The following is an 11420-nucleotide window of genomic DNA, read 5'->3' as shown; positions in this document are numbered from 1 at the left end:
CAGAATGGCTTTGGCAGAAGTAGAGGTTACAACCGCTGAGCCTGGCTCTCTCGGCTGTCCTGTCCACCTCATAGTGACACCAAAGGCATGCGGGAAATAAACAAATGAGCACATGGGAAGACGTTCACCATCATTAAGCATTAGGGAAATTCAAATTAAAACCGCAATGAGGTATCAGTACACACCTATCAGAATCACTAACATAAAAAAAGAGTGACAATACCAACTACTGGCAAGGGTAAAAAGAAACCAGATCACTCATGCCTTCCTGCTGGGAATATAGAATGATACAGCTACTCTGGGACGTAATTTGGCAGTTTCTTAAAAAAAACTAAACATACAACTACTATACAACCTAACAGTTGCACTGCTGGGCATTTATCCCAGAGAAATGGCAACTTATGTTCACACAAAACCCTGCTCACAAATGTTCCTCTGAGCTCTATTTGTAATAGCCCCCAAATAGAAACAACCTAGGCGTCCTTCAGCAGATGAATAGTTAACCAAACTATGATACATCCACACTACAGAATACTACTGATCAATAAAAAGAAAACAATTATTAATATATGCAACAACCTGGATCAATCTCCAGAAAATTATGCTGTGTAGAGAAAGGCAATCCCAAAAGGTTCCTTACTGTATGATTCAATTTATATAACATTCTTAAAATGACAGAATTATAGAAATGGAGAACAGGTTAGTAGTTGCCAGAGGTTAAGAATGTGGGAGGGAGACAGGTATATCTATAGAAGGACCACATGGGGGCACCTGGGTGGCTCAGTCGGCTAAGCATCCAACTCTTGATTTCTGCTCAGGTCATGATCTCAGGGTGGTGAGATCGAGCGCCATGTTGGGCTCCACACTCAGTGTGGGGTCTGCTTGCAGTTCTCTCCCTCCCTGCTCTGCTGCTCCTCCTCTTCTCTTTCTCTCTCTCTGAAATAAATAAATAAAATCTTAAAAAAAAAAAAAAAGGAAGGACAACATGAAGGAATCTGCTGGTGATGAAAATGTCCTGTATATTGTCTGTATCAGCATTAGTATCCTGATTGTAATGTGGTACTATAGTTTTGCAAGATGTTGCTGTAGAAAAAACTGGGTAAAAGGTACATGGGATCTGTCTATTATTTCTTACAACCACATGGGAACCTACAGTTTCCTTAGAATTAAGTTTAATAGTTATTTTTAAAAAACTCCCAAAAAAGCTGATCTCTCTAAATACTGTATCTATGATTCTGAGTTACTCCATACAGCTATGGCTTGGATGTCCCTTGCCATGGTTTTACCCTGTTCAGAACTGACGCAGATATCACTCTGGAAGGGGTCATGATGCCCTCTCAGGCAAATGCCAGGCTCCAGGTTGAGTTCAACTTTCCTCCTTTCCAGTTGAGTCAAAAACACTTACCTGAGTTGATATCATGAATCAACACAGGATTCAGTGCTAAAAATGAAAGAGCTGTTTTTAAAGCCCATATCTTCTCTTAACTGCATAGATATTCAGGTGCAAAGGCAGTGAAAATAAATGAGATAAATAATATCAATGAGAGATGGGTGGTTGGTTGGTTGGTGGCATGTACCCGCCTAACTCCAAAATACGTATCATATACTGTGCTAGGCTGCATTATGGCCCCCCAAATCGTTCCATGTCCTAATTGCTGGAACCTATGACTGTGTTAGCCTTACATGGCAAAGGGACTTTGCAGATACGCTTAACATAAGGCTTTTGAGATGAGGAGATGCTGGGTTATCTGGGTAGGCCCAGATAAGACTCACAAGAGCCTTTACAAAAGGGACGAAAGAGGTCAGAGAGAAGGCAATGTGATGTTGGAAGCAGAGATTGGAATGATGTGGCCCTAACCCAAGGAATGCTAGAAGGCTCAAAAAGCTGGAAGAGGCAAGGGGTGGATTCTTTTCTGAAGCTTCCAGAAGGAAGAAGCCTCCCGACACCTTGATTTTAGCCCTCTAAGACTCATTTTTAGACTTCCGACCTCCAAACTCTAAGAAAAGAATAAATGTGTGTTGTACTGAGCCACTAAATTTGTGGTGATTTGTTAAAAACAGCGAAAGGAAATTAGTACATATACCATAAAGCTGTTAAATTAAGAGAGGAGAAAATAGGGGTGCCTGCTGGCTCAATCGGTAGAGCATGCAACTCTTGATCCCAGGGTTGTGAGTTTGAGCCCCACATTGGGTAGAGAGATTACTTAAAAATAAGAAATCTTTTAAAAGAAAGAGAGGAGAAAACAGAAAAAGCAAGAGCTTATTCTCTTCTCTATTTAATTTTATTGAAATATTAATTTGTAGGCAAGATTTTCTTTTTATAAACTGCATGTGGACTATGTACTTGAAAACTTACAAAACAAAACCTCAATCAACTCCCACAGCAAGACATTGGATCATCTCTAATAATAAAATTTTTTGAACTCTGCTAGTAAACAAGCCCATATTAGGAATTATTTTAAAAATTGTATTTGGCATTTCTATCACTGGTCTTAGCCTCAGTAAGAGTTGAGCTCAATATTCTCCCTTTTTTGTGTTTCCGTTTTGGAAAACCAGGAGTCATGTAAGTTACAGTAAAATTATTTAGAACTGTCCATGCATTTCTCTGTTCTTCCCCTGTTTCATATTTTGGAGGCAGCTTTACGTTCTCTAGCATCACTCTCTTTACCATCATTCATTTATTCATTCAATAGGTAATTACTGACATAATACACATATATACATATACACACATACACACACACATATATAAGTATACATACATATCATTCATATATAGAGAAAATTAAATTATTCCCTTTATTCATAGATATGTTGAAACAGTGAAGATTCTGTTTGTCAAAAAGATGAATCTCAGAACACGATCTCATGTCCTAGAAAGATTCTTTAGGACATTACTTTTTTTTTTTAAGACTTTATTTATTTACTTGCCAGAGAGAGAGAGAGAGCACAAGCAGGGGAAGCAGGGGGAGCGGCAGGCAGAGGGAGAAGCAGGCTCCTCACTGAGCGGGGAGCCCCATGTGGGACTCCGTCGATCCCAAGACCCTGGGATCATGACCTGAGCTGAAGGCAGACACTTAACCGACTGGGCCACCCAGGCACCCCTCTTTAGGACATTACTAAACAGTGGTTTGAGAGCATTTAGAAAAGAGACTGTAATCCAGGAGTCAGCAAAATGTTTTCCTGGTGGCTTCTAGCATGACTAATGCAGATGGAGTGGGCATTCACCTAATATAGGAGCTTCTGAAAAGTGCTGTTGTCCCAACATACTCAACACCCCACAGGCTCCAACTGGTATGAGACTCTGTTTCCCACAGAGTACTTAGGAATATGTGAATGCCTTGCTTAGAAAAAATATTCTTGCCAAGCTTATATATGTATGGCTTAAAAATTAATCACAGTATACTTTGTACATTTGCCACACTTGTTTACAAACCACAGCATAGCAAGGGTAGCCCTACAGAATCCTTCTAGAGCATCTACTGAAACATTCCCAGGGAACGGGACCCTCTCTCTCTCTCTTCAACCTATTCATTAGACATTTCATTTACATACAGCTAAATTCTGCCTCTGTTTAACATCAACTCTTTGTTCACCTATAAATAACAAATAAAATTCTGTCTCTCTATTCTAAGACTTAAAGATAGGTATCAGCTCCTCCTGCCTAAATCATCGTTTTCCCAAGTTATCAGTCATTAGGGAGATGCAAATCAAAACCACCATGAGATACCACTTTGTACCTATTAGAGAGGCTAATATTAAAAACAAAACAAACCAATAACCCACAACAAGCATTGATGAGAATGTGGAGAACCCTCATGCCCTGCTGGTAGAAATGTAAAATGGCAGCCAACTTTGGAGAAGTTTGGCAGCTCCTCAAAGGGTAAAACATAGACTTACCATTTAACCTGACATTTCACTACAAGGTATATACCCACGAGAAATGGAAACATATGTCCACGCAAAACCTATACATAATGTTCATAGCAGCATTCATTATTCATAGTAGCTAAAAGAAAGCCCAACCTACTCATTAACTGATGAATGAATAAACAAAGTATAGTATATCTATACAATGGAATATCATTCAGCAATGAAGAGAATAAAACAATAAAAAGAGTGAAATGCTGATACATCCTACAACATGGATGAACTCCGAAAACAAGATTCATTAATATACATGAAAGAAGCCAGTCACAAAAACCGTATATTGTATGATTCCATTTATACGGAACATCCACAATAGGCCAACCCATAGAGACAGAAAGTAGATTAGTGGTTGCCAGGGGCTAGGAGGAGAGGGGAAAGGGAAGCAACTGCTGGAGACCATGGAGATTCTTTTTTGGGTGATGAAAACATTCTAAAGTCAGATGTGATAGTGGTTAACAAAGAAGTCTGTGAATATACTAAAACTGGCTGAATTACATACTTTAAAGGGTGAATCATATGCATGTGACTGATATCTCAATTAAGCTGTTATAAAAAAACATAGATTCTGAACAACTTTTACAATTTTGCTTTATAATTTACTGTCTCTCAGGCCTCACTGACATCAATATAGCTGTGAAATGAACTTTTCAAGACACCGAATGTAGAATCTCCCATTTAGAAAAATAAATTTTCAACAAAACAATTTTTAATAAATTCTGAAATTTGTCATATTAGACAAATTAAACCAAACTATTGAAAGCATGAGGTTGAAAAATAATAAACTTTAGGCTTAAAAATGTGTGTCATGACTACAAAGCGTAGTTGAAACATTTTTTTTGATAAAATAAAAATGTGAAAAAGTAAAAGCATATCATCATTGGTGTTTATATAATTAACCTCAGCTGTTATGAAAAGAACTAAAGCAGTTTGTTTGATTTGGCTGAACATACATTAATTACTTAAAAATAAAGCGTAGCCTTTAAAGTAAGCATGTTTAGAATGCCTGTTCAGTGATTTAGAATTACCAAATATTATTCTGTTGCTTAATCTTTCTATTTGTTTTATTGAGGTCGGCTCAATTAGTTAACATATACTCAAACACAGCATATTTCCAGCATACTTTTGATAAAATGTTTCACAAACATATACTTTTCTACTATGTTTAAAATAGCTCTCTTACGTTGTATTTCCCAGGAAAAAGATATAGTAACGGAAATTTGCATACAGGAAGTTTATTGTAAAGTGGTCTCAGGAATAAAAATTGTGAGGAGTTAAGGAAGCAGGATTGGGCAAGAGAAGTTGAACCATGGGGAAATTGCAAGAAAGTCTTCAGCAGATCCCATCGAAGCTCGGGAGCTTGGATAATCCTTCAGCATTGTCCCAAATTCAGGTAAGAGGACTGGATTTTTGTACTCCCACATAGACCAGTCACTGGGTTTGGGCTGCTTCTGGAGAGTGGGCACAACCTTAGGTGAAGCAATTCTTTTCCCCTGAGGGCAGTTCTTGGGGAGGGATTAGCTATGAGCCATCAACAGGTAATACTTCTGCAAGCAGTGGGGCGGGGGGTGGGGGGGGTGGGGGTGTGAGTGCCTTGCTCCAGAAGGGGTTATCCAGACAAGATACCACAGTTCACCCCTTGCATTGCTTGGATTCACTTGGATTCCACTGATTCCATCTGAGGACCGTTTCTTCAGGATTCTGGTTGGTTTCTTTTCCTCAGGAAACTTACAAAGAAAAAGTTAGCGGGATGAAGTATGATCCTCACTATGGCAATTAATCTCAGCACTGCAACAAATATTCAGCATCTCCCTTCCCTTTTAGCAGCCTAAATTCTTCTCATCCTTGGCTAGAACTTCTGCCAGCCCCGTTGGCTTACCTGCTTAGGTGACCCAGACCCTCATTACTGTGTGATCCAAACTCCTGCTCACTATGCCCTCACCAAGGTCAAGTTATGCACTTGCTCTTTTACTCTCAAATTAGGCAGGAGAATACTACAAAAGGCCCAGTAGATCCCGTAGAAACGAACCTGTTCTTTCCTTCCCCGTTGGGTGACACAGTGCTGCCTCCTGCAGCGGTTGTTTGCAATGCAGCACAGAAGCATAGCTGGCTTCTGCCATCTGGGGCACTGAGAGGCTCCAGCCTTTGACCTCTTTCTCTATGTGTCTCACACTAAGGTCACTGATATTTCGGTGTATACTGAACAAACATCTATCTTCCAGTTGCACCCTCTATATCTTTTCAACGACATTCTGTCGACAACCAGAATGCCAGCACATTATTTTAGAAATGTTGAGAAGAGGAGAATCTGGGGCACAGTTGATTGAGCATCCAACTCTTGATTTTGGCTCAGGTCATGATCTTGGGCTAGTGGGATCAAGGCTCCATGCTCAGCGGGGAGTCTACCTGAGAGTCTCTGTCTCCCTCCCCCTTTGCCCCTCCCCCCACCGATGCATGTGCTCTCTCTCTCTCTCTCCCTTTCTGTCTGTCTCTCAAATAAATAAAAAAATATTTTTTTAAAAAAGTGGAGAACCTGTTCAGGAGGAATGTACTCTCTCTCTTTCCCATATTAGCTATGTTATTCGAGGATGAAGTTGGTCATATTAACTCTTTCTTCCAGAGGAGTATAGCCTAATTTTTAATGGACCAGGGTGGGGGGGGGAATTTCATTGCATGCTAACTATCTACCAGGTTCCCCACAATTAAAGTGGATATTTATTTAGACAAGGTGCATCAAAAAAGTAAGGTATACAGACTTCATCTCTGTCCATGCTATCCTGGTTTTTAAAATATTTTGTCTATCACACCTGCAGTTTGATCATTCAAAGGTAAAATGTAGCTACATAAAGTTGATTAGTCTTTTTGGAAGCAAAGACAAAGAGCCAGTCTGGAATCTATTTAGAACTTATTTGACAGCATTGACCTCAAGTTCACCTCTGTTATCAATTTAAATGCTTGAGTACACAAGAGTATTTGATTTTTTTTTTTTTTGATAGGCTGTCAGGTTATCCACCTCATGTCAAATCCAGCGTTCTGTGCTTAATTTCAAATTATATTTGTCCTGCGTCTATCCCACTTACTGATTTCTTAAAAAGCCACTCTTGACTCTGACTCTTTTCCTTTACACATTTCTCAGGAAAATTTTGCAAATAGGCTGATAAAGTAGACTATATGGAAATGAACAAATATATTTTTATCAGCTCCTTTAAAATATGTAGACCTGCAGTAATACAAAAGCATTACCCCAATTGGGAAAGCAAGAGGAAAAATAAAGTTAAATTGGAGAATGTTTTTTTGAACCAATGTTATAGTTTAATAGTCCAGAGTAGCTCACTTCTATTTACTTAGGTTTCTGGATAAACGTACAGAGCATGAGAGGAATAGTGTAAAAATAGAATGAACTAAGAATTTATCAGCAACCTCATTTACTTTATTTAATAAATGTTGTGCTTCCCTCAATCTACATGCTCCACAAGACAAGACAACAGTTTCCCTGCTTTCCATTAGGATCTGAGAGCCTGGTACATGGCAAATGCTCAATAAATAGATGTCAAACTAATAAATGCATGAAGTTTTTATTGCTCATTGGGTACCCCGTAATTGCAGGCAATTTCTCTCCTCCCCTCTTTTTATCTTTTAAAAATGTTCTTTATTCCCTCCCCTTCCTCATCAGTCCCCTTCTCTGTCTTTGCTCTCACTGGGAAGGGATTTCTTCCCCCCACTTCTTCTCCCTTCAAAGTAGGTCACAGGAAGAAATCTAGGAGACAGTCAGGAGGGAATGTTCAGTAGAGGACAGAAAGTTTACACATGATCACAAAGACTCCTCCTCCACTGTTTTTGCATTTTTGCCAGATTCAGAGAACCCTGATTTTACATAATTTTATTTAGTGTTTAAAAGAGTTGTTGTCCCGTCCTGTGGAGGCCTCACATAATTCAGACAAGAAATCCGCAACTGAAAAACACTCCCATCCAGCCCTTGCCCCAATTCCTAAAAGAACCCGACCACTCCCATTTCCCAGAGAAGGTCTTTGTGGGACAGTCGATCTGTGTTAGGCTTAATGTAAGACTCTAAGGCTAACATCCCATTTCCAAAACAAAAGTGGGAGAATCTTCCCTTTCCTCTAAAGGGGTGGGTCTGTATACAAGTTGAGAGCAATCGGGCAAGCTTTGACACAATCTCCTGTCCTTTCTCTGAGGACGACAGGAGAGCCCCCCCCCCAGCCACGCAGGGGACAGAGGTTGCAGGTTTTCACCACCACACACATCCTGGGTGGCATACTGGCAGAGGGAAGGGAGTGGAGTTATTAGGGCAGCCTGAGCATCCCCAAGGAAACCAGATTCTTCCACGTGCACAGGGGGCATGTGTGAGTCTCAATGAGTTCCTGACCACTTGGCTCAGGCTGACCTGAGAAAGGCCACTGGGTCTACTCTGTCAGTAGGGCCAGCTAGGTGTGCTTGTGACCTTTAGGAAGAGTGACCAGACATTCAGAAGCTGGTTGCGTGGGCACCCAGTAATCATTAAAAAGTTATCACGGGAAGCCAATTTCACTCTTACATTTCAAACATAAATTGATGCTTAAATTCAACTGACTGGAAAAACAGAGACCCATCTGGCAGCAGAGGGGCTGATAAGGACAAGGAAGACAGTCTAATGCATGCACATAAATCACTCTTTTTGTGAGCTCCCCGTTAAGACTACCCTCCCTGCATTTCCTCTCATTTCCTCCTTCCTCCCAGACTCCCAAACCTTCACCCCTACTCACCTCTCTCTCCACCCACCCGGCCTCTGGCTTCCAATACCAGTATTTCCAATACCAGTTATTATGGTTCAGCCAGAAATTAATGAAATACCATATGCCAATGATCTAACGAGGCACTCAAATGCTAGCTACATCTAAAATCCCACTCTCTAAAGAAGAGTAAAATCTTAGAAGGCTAAGACTCCTCAATTACAAACCTACTTCCATTTTCCATGTAAGGAAATTTGCCTTATTTCTCAGTTGCCCTGACATTTTATTCACACATCATATGTTATAAATGATTTAAACACAAAGCTAATTGAACATGTATAGCACTAATCATATTTTAAGTTTTTTTTTCCAGAGAATTAAGGAGGCAAAAGAAAAAGCTTAACATCATACAATGTTACATCTAGTTTTAATGCCGTACATTGAGAAAAATCTTAATTGTATAGATTATTTATTATGTATTTAGTCAAATAAACTTATGGCCATTTAGAAATGTTTCTACCATTATTTTAAGATATTACATCATCCAACAGGAAGTATTCACTACTTTAATTTTAAAGGGTGATATTAAAACAATGACATGGCCATATGTGTTATTAAGAAAAGAGCCACTAAACTGGTAATAATGAATGGTTTGCCTTCCAAAGGAAATAAATTGAGCCAAAGTTTTTCTTATTTGACTTGGAAAGCCAAAGTTGAAACTATGTGACAACTGTTGGATCAAAGTAATAACTGAAGCATAAGAAAATTTCTTCTTTTTTTTAAGATTTATTTGTTTATTTATTTATTTAGTTGAGAGAGAGAGAGAGAGAGAGAGAGAATGAGCCAGGGGGAGGGGCAGAAGGAGAAGCAGACTCCCCCCTGAACAGGGAGCCTGACCTGGGGCTCAATCCTGGGATCAGGACCTGAGCCGACGGCAGATGCTTAACCAACTGAGCCACCCAGCACCCCTTAAATTCCTTTTTATTATAATTACCAATCTCCACCTTATCCCCCTCAGTCTTGCTCTGTATACTCAGCTTAATTTAAATTGTGGACTTAACACGTGATACATTTTCCCTAGCTTTTCACAGCACTAAGATGATATGACTTTTTTTATATGAGAATGAGAACCAAACTGTAATCAATAAGAATGTTAATACATTTAGAGATTATGGGAGTTTAATGCATCAGATGGGCTGCTTTTGAAATGGTTGTCCTCCCGCCTCCCCCGCCCCGCCCGCTGTTGTACTTGATGATGGAGCCTCCTTGTGGGGAGTTCAGAGTATTTCAGGCTCTGTAACTACTGCTTAACATCCCCTTCCCGCTTCACAATGGGAGCGTGTGTCGTTGTGCTGTCAAGAAATTAGGTATTTGTGGGATTCCTGGGGGGGCTCCGTCGGTTAAGAGTCTGCCTTCAGCTCAGGTCATGATCCCAGGGTCCTGGGATCAAGTCCCGCATCGGGCTCCCTGCTCAGCATGGAGTTGGCTTCTCCCTCTGCCTGCCAACTCCCCCTGCTTGTTCTCTCTCCCCACACCCCTCTGACAAATAAATACATAAGAGCGTTAAAAAAAATAATAACTTAAAAAAAGAAATTAGGTACTTGACTTGGGCGCCTGACATCCAGAAATGGGGAGAAGCTTAACACCCACCAGGGAGGGGTGAACGCTGCCATCTCTCCATTAGCTTGTCTCTAGTCCCCGAAGCCACAGGTAAAGCAGGGTTAAAAATGTTTTCGGTGACACCGATTGTTAGGTTCCTCAAGAGAGAACAAGGGGATGGTTGTTTCCTTTAAGCTGACCCATGTACTGGGACCTTTGAGAACACATTAGGCAGATTTTTCTCTTGGCCAAATGTCTACCATCCGTCTGTTATAGTCACCAGTAGTTCTTTTTTCCTGCGGAACACACAAAGTGAAGGAGTTGGGTCACAGTGATTGCAGGAGCTACAAATGCAGACCAATACTAGTGTGTTCTTCACAATCCGTCACCTCAAGAAGTGTAGCAAGTTGTGCTGTAGCTTTCTAAAATGGTGACTATTGCTTCATAAAAACCTAAATAGAACAAATATAATAAATTTTCTATTTACAAAACAGTTGCGCCTCAAGAAACTTTTTGGAACACACTAAAACCTTGTTCAAAATACGGTGTTTCTATGCAGAACGGATTCAAGGTATGGAATTACATAATGATCCATAAATTATCAGCTGTTTCAGCATCTGGAGGGATGTTTGAAAACCGTCCAGAATGAAGGACAGTCCTTCATGGGACAGTATTCTGTTATGCTTTGCAGGACATCTAGCATTCCTAGACACCACTCACTCCGTGCCAGTGACATTGTGACACCAAAAATGCTCCCACAAATTCCCAAAGTACTCCTGAGGGAGGAGTAAGACTCATTGATAAGAACAGCTCTGTCTTTTCATCATGGTCTTCCCTATCAGATTCATGTTTTGTTTTGTTTATGTTGAAAAGGCCAAGATAATGAGAAGACAAGCCATAGACTGAGAAAGATATTCGCAAGAGATAAAGGACGGTTATCTAAAACAGACAAAGGACTTAAAAAAAAACTCAACTGTAATACAAGGCTTTTCTTCGCTGTTTCTTTCCCAGCTTCTCTCTGGTCAACCAGCTGCGAACGTTTTAGCTTGTATCTCCCAAGAAGCTATATTAGAGCCTTCTCTGAATTTTTTACCACCAAAACTCCACTGTTTTGAGAATGCCCTTAGACTTGAACTTCCCCACACTCTCTCTCTAATAAAGTTA

The sequence above is a fragment of the Eumetopias jubatus genome, unplaced genomic scaffold, assembly GCF_037043125.1.
Source record: "Eumetopias jubatus isolate StellerSeaLion01/CBP00866 unplaced genomic scaffold, mEumJub1_p1.0 scaffold_7, whole genome shotgun sequence".
In the NCBI taxonomy this organism is placed as follows: Eukaryota; Metazoa; Chordata; class Mammalia; order Carnivora; family Otariidae; genus Eumetopias; species Eumetopias jubatus.
This window is presented reverse-complemented; position numbering follows the sequence as displayed.